Source organism: Mytilus californianus, unplaced genomic scaffold (assembly GCF_021869535.1).
Source record: "Mytilus californianus isolate M0D057914Y unplaced genomic scaffold, xbMytCali1.0.p SCAF_2, whole genome shotgun sequence".
Lineage (NCBI taxonomy): Eukaryota > Metazoa > Mollusca > Bivalvia > Mytilida > Mytilidae > Mytilus > Mytilus californianus.
In genome coordinates, this window is record NW_026262668.1 from 129302980 (window position 1) to 129316341 (window position 13362).

The 13362-nt window shown below is 33.7% G+C and overlaps 1 protein-coding gene across 8 annotated transcripts in view; it reads right to left on the bottom strand.

The window, feature by feature from the left end:
• Positions 1 to 13362, bottom strand: part of LOC127731003 (glycoprotein-N-acetylgalactosamine 3-beta-galactosyltransferase 1-B-like) — a 155689-nt gene that overhangs the window by 124931 nt on the left and 17396 nt on the right. Inside the window, exon 1 of one of the 8 annotated variants that reach the window (XM_052239721.1) lies at positions 11930 to 12075. The exons of 6 other annotated variants lie outside the window; for them this stretch is intronic. The gene's annotated coding sequence lies outside the window, so the exon portion shown is untranslated. Of the gene's footprint in view, positions 1 to 11929; positions 12076 to 13362 lie in introns of those variants that run through there. One more of the 8 variants, XM_052239717.1, reaches the window with a different exon arrangement.

Genomic DNA, 13362 nt, shown 5'->3' on the forward strand with positions numbered 1-13362 from the left:
AATTGTCATATACGTCAAAACTGTTAGACAAATTCTTATAGGAGTTATTGCCCATAAATGACAAATTTTACCATTTTTTTCATTTTTGCTTATTATCATGAAAATTACGATATTTAGAGAGAAACATTTTTTTTTCCTTTATGTCTTATATGATTTAAATTATAATAGATAAATAAACACTTTAAATTACAAAAATGATCAGCAAGGCAAGATTTATCAAAAAGTCAAATTTTGTCGATATAGTTAGTAGACTGTCACCCTTTATAGGAGTGATTGCCCTTAAATGAGGATTTTTTTTTACCTTCTTTTGTGTTTTGAGCAAAAACTAAAGAAGATAGAGAGAAACTAAACAGACTAAAAGATCATTAATACAAGATCAACAAAATAGAGATTTTTGTCATGAAGTCTATTCTCGTCTACAATGTTGGAGAGTGTCCTTTGTTTGATATGCACATAGATCAAGGTGAGCGACACAGGCTCTTTAGAGCCTCTAGTTTAAGTTTCAGATTAAAAACTTTGATTTTTTTCAAAAAGTTATCAGTTTGAGGGATAAAATTATGTTAAATAATTATTTCATTTATTAATCCATGAATATATGCATGTCATTTAATATATAATGTTTTAGTATAAATAATTATGACATCTGGAAGGCCATTTTTATCTTTTTGCTTGACACTAATAATGCATTAACTGTTAGATAGCATCGATGCTGGGATAATAAACGCTTACATTAATAACTAGAGCTGTCTGCATAGTGTGACTAAATTACCCATGATACCCCTGTACATGCATTTTAGTTCCTGCTTTGGAATTAAGTATTGAGACAACAACGTTTTGAGATATTTGGCTTTCATTTATTGATTTTAAAAAATCATTGCATTTGCCTCCGTCATGTCTGTGTTATGTTGACACATGGTTTCTGATAGGTCTATCTGACAGAATTATATTGTGAATTCCAAAATTAATGCATCCATTTATGATTAAATATTGCAAATCTTTGATGACGATCTCAAATATAAGTTTTAATAAATGTGATTTCAGTCTCTTATCAAAAATCAAAAAAGTACAAAAATTTAAATCAAGAGATTTTATATTTGCTATATGCAGTATGTCCTGTTGCATTTTACGCATGAATAAAAAGATCACATAAATTTCAGAATTCCCAGTATTTCCATCAGTATTTACCTAACACATTTAAAATAATGACACTCAGTATAATAGGGATAGACTTTGCTTGTTATATTTCATATTTTATTCTACATATATCTGTTTTTCAAATTGGATGTGATCTATTAACTGGAAGGTTTTTAGACATACATATACTGAATTTGACACCACTGCTTGCTTTTAACATGTAAGGTATATAAAATTAACCTACTTTCATAGCAATCCTACTTTCTTATTCTCAAACCCTGACAGAACCTATTTTGTAATGAATGAAATGAAACGAGTGACCTGATTAGTCCATTTTTTCAATGACCTTTACATAGACCAATCACATCTCTCGTTTTATTTCATTTATATATAACAACAACTTGATTTGACCTTAAGGCCAGTTATTCGAAGGAATTCAAATGTGCATACATTTAATCAAGATCAATTAAATAACCACATTTATCTCTAACCAAACAAACAAAAACATTTAAAAAAAACATACTGATTAATAATATTTACCTTTATATCATCAGAATCCTCCAAATTTACAAGGACGTTAGTTATAAATCCTTGATATTTACGTTTCGTCTTCTAGGTTAAAATTCCCGACAAACAATATTCCTGCGCATGTAATGTAAACGACTTGTATTTAGAAATTTTCGGCGATGAAATATTTCATAGGCGGATCCGGGGGGGGGGGGTCGCCTGGGGGGCCCGGGCCCCCCCTTTCGTGGGAAAAATTTGGTTGATTATATAGGGAATCACTGAAGCATGACTGGAGCGGGCCCCCCTTAGGTCAGTCAGCGGCCCCCGTTATAAAAAGTTTTGGATCCGCCACTGTGTTTCATACAATTGTTCTTTGACATCTTAACCAAAAGCACACGGGATAATAAACAATGTACGGATTTCTATTGAGCACTATTTCCTATGTGCAACGTCAATTATTTTACGTTGTTCGACGATCATTTAAGGTTATTCTGGTCATATTTTTTTGTGTATTCCAGAATTAAAAGTATGAAAAAAGTGTCCAATTAGTTATAAATAACCTATTAGCCTGCTAGATAATAACAATGGCACCTTTTTCAGCATTCGTTGGGAAAAAGGCAAATATAGAGTGCTAGCATAAGGCAGCTTAACTGCCTAAAAAACGAAAAACGAGAAACACTTATGAACCACATCAACAAACGACAACCACTGAACAACAGGTTCCTTTTTAAGACAGTTGGAAACAAATGCAGCGGGTTTGAGCTAGTTTTGTGCGCCAAACCCTCCCCCTAATCTGGGACAGTGATGTAACGGTAAAACATAAGAACAAACTATGCAAAACAATAAACGAAAAACAAATATGAGAAACAGCAATATAGACAACCACTCAATTACAGGCTCCTGACTTGGGACAGTCACATATAGAATGTGGCGGGGTTCAAAGTTTTAACAGGCGCCGACCTTTACCCGAACCTGAAATAATAGTGTAACATTACAACATAGAAAGACACACTATAAAATATCAATTGAAATGGCTTAACTCAATCAAAAAGACATATTAACAAAAACAAGTAAACATACACTGAACGAATAAATTTGATTTATGGAGAACAGAAGTAAAAATTTATCGTCATACTAAATACTTATAAACACCATATTGTTATTTGAACGCATCTCTTGAAATAATCATTCATTATATCAAATTTTTGTATCATGTGTATAGGATAAATAACGGGTTTTTTTTTCTTAATTTTTTTTTGTCTTTTTCTTCCGGTTATAGAACAGGAGTTGTTGCCGACTGTTTACAGTACTGGTATTCCATAATGAAAGTTTTTAATTTAAAATCTTCCCTTGAAAGTTAGTTTTCAGTGTAGTTTCCCAAAGCATGACAAACACACTTAAGTATATCAAGGGTGCATACTACAGAAAACAGCTGATAAACAATGTGTGTGTAGTATCCGTTTTCTTCTTCCATGCATATATGACATAAGCCACTCTTTGTATAAAGTGATACCTTTCTGCACCAGTGGCGTAGATGCCACAACCTTGTTGAATCCGCGTTCGGATCATTTCCCAACACTTCAACTGACGCAAGAAAAATATATTTTCAAGAACAATATCTTGACTTCTGAAGAAGATTTTTGAATGATTAAAGGGGCATTAGCTACGATTTAGACAAAATCTAAATACAAATCTTTTTGTTTCAAATATTAATAAAAGCGGAATCTTGAAATAATATTTCGTCATTAGAAGTTAGTTCGACCCAAGTTTGTCGAAATAAGCTCAAAAGCATCGCTGATGTATAATTGTCTTGCAAGTGAATGATTCGACCATGCAAAATCTCTCCTTGTGAATCCGTATTCATGTGAACTTCAATTTAACCCCTTAGCTGGAGATGGGACCAGACTCAAGCTAGCGACCAATTCCAGCGACCAATCAAGCTAGCGACCAATTCTATCGACCACTAAACTTAACAATGAGCATCAACACGTTAGAGAATCATTCAGAGATATGTCTGAAAATCACAAATTGACATTATGCTACAACGTTCTACTAATAAGAAATACGTAATATATCGCTTTTAAATGTTTAATGAACCACATATGTCTACATTTGCAATAAATAGGGGACGGAATAATAAATACATATCCTTTTTAGAAAGGAAAAAGTAATTAATTTTGTTTAAGTTTTACTTTGGATTTCAATCTTTCTAACAATTAACGTGAGTAGCGTACTTGCTCAAGGCTTATGCTCTAAATCAGTAATTCAGTATTTGAAGATTTTATATTACATGGCATTATACATTTATATAAAATAGAGATCTTCGTTCCTTGCAAAAAATGAATGAAAAAAAAACAATAAAAAAAACAAAACAAGTTAAAAAAACCAAAAGTATCTGGAATGTTATTTGTTTGCGATACTTTAAACTAAGATTTTTAACGTGTAACAATAACTACATATAGTATAGATGAATTAATAAAAAGCAATCTTAGTACATAACGGCTAAACCAAGTCTCAAGATTCAGAGGTGTATTAAGTATTGTAAAACAGAATAAAACAATCTTAGTACATTAGTGCAGATGTCAATTTACGGTGAGAAAAATAAAAAGTTAAACTGAACAAGAAAGACGCTATATGCGGTAGAAAAATCATATAACGGCTTTCTATACTCTCGGCATCCTCAAATATCGTGTATTTCCTTAAAATCCCTTTAGGTAAAGAATTACTATATCGGCCCGGTCAAAAAGGTCACACAAGAAAGTAGTACATATTTCAAACAAAATAGTTCCTACGCATATAGCCAAAACTTTGTCAATAAGTGAAATATTTGGTTTATTTTGGTATAAATGAAAGTTTAATGACTTGGGATCACTATAGGACCCTTGTTGAAAGTCTCTTTTGAATGATAAAAAAAAAGAAATTATAAAGCAGGCAATATTTGCCCTGTTGCTCAGATTTTGCTCAGTACCTGTTTTTGTACTTCCAAATTTCCGGGAACCAGTCAACACATATAGGTACTGTTATGCTGATTTTTTTTCCAGGAGAAGTAATGATAATGTATATTTTGCCATTGAATTACTGTCATATAATTTGAAGTTAGGACAATGGTTATTATTTTTACCATACTGGGTAAAAGGGCCGGACGGGGGTGCACTTTCCCACCCGGACATTTCCATGAATAAAAGGGCCTGGGACAAGCTTTCAATCCCACTTGGTGTGGGTAAAAACTTTGCCGTAGGGAACTGTACACAAAGACTGAAAAATGTGCCCATACCCATAATTGATAGGTAACTCAGACTTTGGGTGGCCAGTGAAGTCTTCAGGTGCACTTTCCCACCCAGGTATTCATATGAGTTGAAGATATGGATAATAGCTTTCAAACTAACCACCTGTGGTCAAGAACTTTGCCGTAGGGAAACGGGAGGATAGCCATTCCTGCCACCACCCCTGTGCTGAAAAATGAAAAATTTGGTATGTTGTTGTGAGCTTCCGGTGCACTTTCCCACCCTGGCATTTCCATGAATAAAAGGGCCTGGAACAAGCTTTCAATCCCACTAGGTGTGGGTAAAAACTTTGCCGTAGGAAACTGTACACAAAGACTGAAAAATGTGCACATACCCATAATTGATAGGTAACTCAGACTTTGGGTGGCCAGTGAAGTCTTCAGGTGCACTTTCCAACCCAGGTATTCATATGAGTTGAAGATATGGATAATAGCTTTCAGACTAACCACCTGTGGTATGTTGTTGTTGTGAGCTTCTGGTGCACTTTCCCAACCGGGAATTTTTATGAATAAAAGGGCTTGGGACAAGCTACCAATCTCACTAAGAGTGGATAAAACATTTGCCGTAGGGAACTGAACACAAATACGGAAAAGCGAGCCATACCCATAATTGTTGGTCATTTGGACTTTAGGCCAGTGTAAGCGGATTATGTTTGAATTGTTCCATCTATGTTGTAACCGTATGTCGCCTAGTTTTTACGTAAAGGTTTTTAGCTTGAACGCAGGCAGAGCGCTAGCAGATCATGGCTTCGCCAAAAATTGAACGGGTGAATGAACAAAGTATGAATCCGTCTATGCTTCGCTGACACAATGCACGGAAACCCTAGCTTGTTTTAAGTCTGTATCGGTTGCAATGCGATGTTAGAATTAGCATGACTAGTGTGAAGGTAGCCGGCGTTAAACGTCATGAGGCTAGCCTTCAATATTATTCATGAGATGAGACCGCGTTCGATGAAGTGGTGTGGGTAATAAAAAGATTGTGACAATGAAATTACTTTTAACTTTAAATATCCAATATGGTTCTGCTATTTATAGCAATAGAAAATCTTAAATCCATAGGTGTCTGCTGCAAGGTCCGCGTCTTTTAACACCTTTAAAAATGAATGTAAATAAAAAGGAAAATGCCTCCATATACATAGAACCAAGAATCGATTGGTATCAGTGAATTAGTGTATACTGAAACAATTAATTGTCATATGGGCATTCCATAATCTGTTTATTGACAAATATAGTCCCGTCTCAAAAGCACTACATGCCGTAAATACGATCGTATATCTTTCATTTTAAACAGATCAGACATGCAAGAAGATTTATAGATAATGAAAAAAAAACAGAAAAAATAAAAACTGTTACCATGACATATCATTTTTCAAAACTACGAAGATCAATCAGAGTCTTTAAACTCAACATTATCAGGACACTGCCATTCAGATGTAGGCATGGCCTCAAAAAGGCCCAGACCACTTATGTCCTAGATCCGTACGAGTTTGTCAGCATAAGGTGTGGATACCCAGTATGTCACATAGTCCAATCTAATATTACCGGCTGGCCAAAATAAGAGATTCTCCACATGGCCCATTATACTAAAGGTAGAGGTAGGCATGGCCTCTAAAATGGCCCTGAGCACTTATGCCCTAGACCCGTACAAGTTTGTCAGCATAGGGTAAAGGGTATCCAGTATGTCACATAGTCCAACTTTACTATTGCCGACTGGCCAAACTAAGAGATTCTCCACATGGGCCATTATACTAAAGGTAGAGGTAGGCATGGCCTCTAAAATGGCCCATAGCACTTATGCCAACTCATTTTCGGTGGATTTGATTTTTGTTTCTCGGCACAATTGCTTTCATGAATCGACTTCATCTATTGTATTACAATCTAGATCAACATGCCTAAGAGAGGGATGTTTTGAAAGGACTATTGGGACCAAGAATTAAACCAATTCCTTCGAAGAATTGTTTACTATTTTGTAAATACAATCTATCTCCAAAGGTAGTGGGTAAGTTATCTGAGAGGTAAATAAATATAGACATTCACCTTATTTTGTGCACAACATACTCATGTCCACCGCGTTTGAGTTAATTAATGTATGTATCTTGCGAAGACGAAAGCGTATGTGAACTGCTTACCTCTCAAATCGATAAGATGTCCATCCCATCTTGATCAGTTAGATAAGTGCTCCTGTGGATGTAACAGTTGGGACAAAGCTGCAGATGGTGTTTTTTTGTGATTCATTGGCATAACTACCACCGATGATTTCACTGTTGACTTAAATTCTAAGTCTGTTTACAATCTGTTCACCTTCTATGTTATCTTGTTGTATGCGTAGGTTATTTTTTCCCACGCACCGTGTTGATGCTGTTGAAAGAATTAAAGTCTACTTGATAGTATTTTTTGGCTAAACTAGAGTGGCTTTCAGAGAACTACTATTGGCACCAATGACAATTTTGACTTATGTTTGTTTAGTTGTAACTGTCGTTGGATTTCATTGGTGATGATGTCGATATCGTAAGAACCGGTGTTTAATGAAATGGTGATCCAACTCACATCTTCGTCCAGAGAATACTTGATGGTGTTTTTTTCTCTCATGACTGTTTGGGAAAGAGTTGTAAGTCTCAAGCTTTAGTAAAGCAATCTCATAACTTTTCCAGTCTTTCAAGATGATGGGTGTATCGTATTAAGTGGTGATCCGGCTACAATTGCTGACACGACAATTGTTTAGGGTCTGCATAGTCAGCAAAGCACTTACTACAGATACTTTTTTATATTTGAATGGGTTCCCACTAATGCACATACACACACATTTACACTTACCCCCCCCCCCCCCCCCCCCTTTTTTCTACACACACACTTTGTGGTTTCAATAAACGTTGCCCACTTAGCTATACGACTATACGACATCGATAGCAAACTTCTCTCGAGTCATTTATCTTATCCTTATATTCTTAATCCTACTTTTTCATCCATCTGATGTCATATTCCTTTGTGCGCTTATTACACCTATCTTTCCAGGGTGTAATATATATTCCAGATGTTGCTTCTGTCTCTAATTTAGATTCAGAGTCGTAATTTAAACTTTTATGAAAATCATCTAAACAATTTCTGCTCTTTTCTGGCTGGCAAAATCAATGGTGATGTACCGATGTGGTTCTGACCAACATCGATTGCACAGCTGAACAACACTCTTCTCTAGTGATATCACTACAGTATTCTCGATAAATATGATCAAGATTCTTGGCCGGTATGAGCTGTTTGAAATAATTTTGTGAGAGATATGCGAAGTCGACATTGTTGTGCCGTCAACAAACACAGTAATCTTCACACTTTTTTTGGTTTCCCAACATCAAATCATCAAACACAATCCACGCGTGGTTCAGGTACATCTTTGTTTGTTAAAAGAAATCAATACCATTGGACTGTTTCGGGTATTGTAAATGCATACTGTTCACAATATCCGGTAGCAAAATAGGGACACTTATTATTTTTTTTGGAGATGAGGTTATATATATCTTCTTTGGAAAACCTATCGTTCAAACCAGTCCTCATGTGTTAGTAGATTGGTTCATGTAGTGATTTGCATATACATGTACATACAAACATATTCCATCCAACCCGATCAAAGGAGTTGGTTATTTTTTATAGAGATGACATTATATGTGTCTTCTTTGATAAAAACGCCTAGTCCAAACCAGTCCTCAAGAGTTGTAAGATGGGTTGATACAGTGATTTTCATGTACAAAAACATGTCCAACCAACCCGATTGAAAAAGTTAATTGTTCACTGCTTCTTGATTTCCAAATAATGAACCCTCTGATTGATTTCTGTAGTAGAAAAAGGGGGTTGTTTCTCTGTATAGTATTTTCAAAAATGTAAATTAAATGATGATCTATTGCATGAACATACTCCATTCTAACCCCCACCCGCCTTGAACATGCTGATGAATTGGTCCGTGTTTTGACGGCAGTAGATTTTTGCAATCACAGGTACATACTACTACTAGATACATCACATCTACGGGATATTAGTTTACTGACGAGTATATTTAGTTATATTGACTATGATTTTCTAATGTATGTATGGCGTCCATAGTTTCCTATGAATTCGTGTTTTGGATACCTTTAACTGTTATGCCTTTTTTTTTTATCTTTGGGGCCTATTTTTGGGGCCCTTTATGGCTTGCTGTTCGGTGTGAGCCAAGGCTCCGTGTTGAAGGCCGTACTTTGACCTATAATTGTTTACTTTTTACAAATTGTGACTTGGATGGAGAGTTGTCCCATTGGCACTCATACCACATCTTCTTATTTCTATTAACGTGTCTACTAGTTGTATGCACCTGTGGTGGCGTAAATCTACTGCAGTTAAATTACTAATAAATTAATCAGCTTTTTCAAGATATTCAGGATATTCAGGATAGTCTTCCTCTACCTTGTCTACAAGCCTGCTAACTTTTACAGAATTTAGATGATTAAACTTTGGATCATTAAGTTCACCATATTTGACGTCTGATCTTCTTTCTTTAGCTAATTGTTTTCCTTTCATTTTTATTATCATTATTTTTTATTTATAATTTGTGTTTCTTTAATACATTTTTTTTTTAATTTTGTAGTGTTCATAAGCTAATGTATGACAAAGCAATCTTATTAATCTTAATAAGATATTGTGAAGATGACTCTTGATAATATTTATTGATTTGCTGTGATTCTAAACATCGTTTCTATTCTTCAAAAGTTATAGTTTTCTAAACACCTATTAGCCTTCTTCGTAATTTCACCATGTACTATGTGGGTGTACATTTTTGTCCCATAAACCAACAAACTCGGTCATTATTTTACCAGCACTTTTATATTTAAAAATGCCAATTACCGTTTTGTTATCACCAGTTCCTGATAAATGGTTATTTGAATAATTAGAAATATCGAATTTGTATTGAACATATTGGAATATATCCTTGTAAACATCACCCCTTTGAATATCATGACTAAACTATCTGTATCGGTAAAAAAAAAGCTTAACATTGTTTTCATATAATTTGCGTATAATTTTGTAATGACATTGATACGTTAGTGTTTTTGAAAGATCTAAAAATGCAGTCCAAAGTAAAAGAGGAAAATCCAGGAATGTCATCTTTGCGGACTTAAATATGCAAAATTCATGAATGTATCAAAAATTACCAAGTACAAACAAACGGCTTTTGATAACTTCAATGGTTAGAAGACATTTTAAAAAAATTAAAAACTTGCGTAAAACTATGAGAATATTTCACGACACAAATTTCTTCTCTCAGACCTTAGAAGAAGTACATAGAGAGGTCAGTTTAATGGAAGAAATTTCTATTATTCGAAAAAAAAAATAAAATCATTGCAGCAGTTTGTTCATTGAAAGAGATTTCTTTTATCAGACTTATGCCTAAAAAATAATACTATGGCAGTTAGTTCGTTGGAAGAAATTTCTTCTATCAAACGTAACATGAATTACGTCGAGCTGATCGCTCGATGGAAGAAATTTCTTCAATCATATTTAAACCTAAAATGAAATATTCAATCCAAGCCAATAGTTCGTTGTAAGAAATTTATGCTATTAAACCTACAATTAGATCTAAAATGAAACACATGTAGCTATTAGTTCGTTGGAAAAATTTCTTTATCAAACCTGACCTAAAATGTAATATTTGTGGCAGTTAGTAAGTCGTAAGAAATTTCTTCTATCAAACTTCAATGAAATATTTGAAGCAGTTAGTTCGTTGGAAAACAGTTCTTATATCAGAAATAGGCCTAAAATGAAATATTTGTGGCAGTTAGTAAGTTGGAGAAATGTCTTCTATCAGACCTATATGTAGATCTAATATGATAAACATATAGCTGTTTGAAAATGGGAAGAAATTTCTTCCAACAAACTATCAGACCTAAAATATAAAATATTATTAGAATATTTGGAGCACTTCGTTAGTTGGAAACATTTCTAGCCTTAAAACAAGTTAGATCATTGGTAGAAATTCTATCAATTATGAAGCAAATAACGTGACTGTGAGTAACACAATAATACTCCGGAACTGGTCAGATGTATCTGTATGCCAATTTATCTTGAAATCACATGAATTTACTTGACATTTTGGCATCAAACAGCATACATGTAGTTGAACATAATTAGGTATAGTATTTTTTTGTCCTATTTTGGGGAAGGGTATTTTCAACTCCCATAACTTTAAACTTTAAGAAACAAAAAAACTGTTTGACAAGCAAATAATTCATTTAAAAAGGCATCCCACCTTTGCACAGACAGAATAAGAATGATCGTTGCGTTCAAAGGATATGTTCACTTTATATTCTCTAATTTCAAAAACAAAAAATGTTCAAAAGAATATATAATTGCATTACCTGTTCTCAGAGGCACTCAAAATGTTAAAGCGTTAAAATACAATATTGTTATGAGGAAGTTAATGTATACATGAACGCATGCTGATTAATAAATTTAAGTAATAACAGCTGTATACAAACATTGAAAATATTTACATCATTTGTTGCAAAAATCAAATGTTTAACAATTTGAATTTTGTTTAAATTTACGGGATTTTCCTCCTGATATACAATGTAGGGTCCCAAAAGGGTTAATTCCTACAATTCACATCGGTCAGTTTTATTGATTAGGACAATTGCATGTAACGCTTTGTATTAGCAGTATGATTAAAATGAGAGTTAGATTCAGGCCAATAAGACAGTAACCCATATTTAATTATATTTGAAAAAAAAAAACAATTTACCACTTTACTTCCAATTGAATTATCTTTTTTTTTTTGGAATGAATGTCGCATTTATTAATTTGTTTCTAAATATTAAATACTCAACCAAGAGCAATAATAAACTTTTAAAATTGTAGTTTTAAACCATTTTTAAGCATTTATTATAAATTAGATTTTCATCGATTTTTAGATGGTGGTAAAGATTAAAAAAACTGTTTGAAAATAGCTCTAGTATATAAAAACATTCCGGAGTTACATTGTAACCTTACTTTATCTAATATCTTCTTCAATAATATCTAGATGACTTATCACGGCCACCAATCCAACTAAGTCATACACAAATAATTTGAAAACAAGTGCGTTAATCCGACTTCCGAGTATGCAGTAGAAGTAATAAATAATCAAGAATTGCTATACATTCACAAGGTAAGTCACCTATTTATATCATAAGCTTTATATTTTTCAAAAAACCGAGAATGTCTTTCGACCCTTTATTTTGTTTTCCTTCATGTGTTATCACAACTTTGTTGTACATTGAGTAGTATTTTTACTACAGCTTTTCTCCCGGTGAATAACGATACAATCTGTACGAAATTATTACCGACATCTTATGTTATTTGTTAATAAGACACGTTATGCATGAGTACTGGTACATTTATTGATCGGTGTGATATATAAATCAATTCTAGAAAGCAAAATACTTTATAATTGTACTAATTATCAAATTATCGCAACAAAATTAAGAATGTATGGTTAAGAAGGACCATATATGACTTAAAAGTAACGAGTATGATTAAGTGAGAGATATTTTAGTAACCAACATGATGATGTTCTTTTACACAATGTCAATGTTAATTATGAATAAATTCATCTTTAGGTACCGTCCTTCCTTTAGGGGATATATATCTAACAGTAATAATTAGCCAGTAAGCATGAAGGTTTAAATTCAACCCTGTTAAGGCGGATGCGCTCGACTCCTATCTTAGTTGACTGGGATTGCCAGTTTTCTTACCGAAGACCGGAGTGTCTACTGGAAGCCTTCAACAATAAAAGAAAACTAATAGTCGAAAACTGAGCTAGCAATACAATCCATTTAATGAAACACGCAGATCAAAACTATTTGCCTGGAAATGCAAATAATTATTGTACGCATCTATTTGCTATTTATCGTTATAAACAAGTTAGCAACCTGCATATCATGTATAAATATTCTCGTCCTAAATTCATTAAATGAAGTAATCTAAGTTCAACAGCTTCTAACAATCTAACAATGTTTATAAAAATAAGAATACTCGCTCGGAATAGTAAATAACCTCTCAACCAGAACCTTATATAAAGAAATGGATGTCTTTGATGACACGTTAACAAAATGAGACAGCAAATAAACGATGAAAATAATCAAATAACCAACATTGGACAACAAACACACAGTTTCAGCTCTCTATAATTATAAAGGAAGGTTGAATACGAATGTATTAAAATAGAATTCTAGATTAAAACGGAATGAGGCAAAATGCAAAGCGAAAACTAGTGACGGATCTAAAAAAAAAGGGGGGGGGGGGGGGGGGGGGGGGCGATGATTGAAATCGCCCTTTTCTTTGACGACCAATTCATCAATATTGTATCTGTAATAGTGCGAAAAGAAAATCAATTTGTATTTTTTGCAAAAACGTCAAATTATTGTCACTTTTTAAAAACAAAT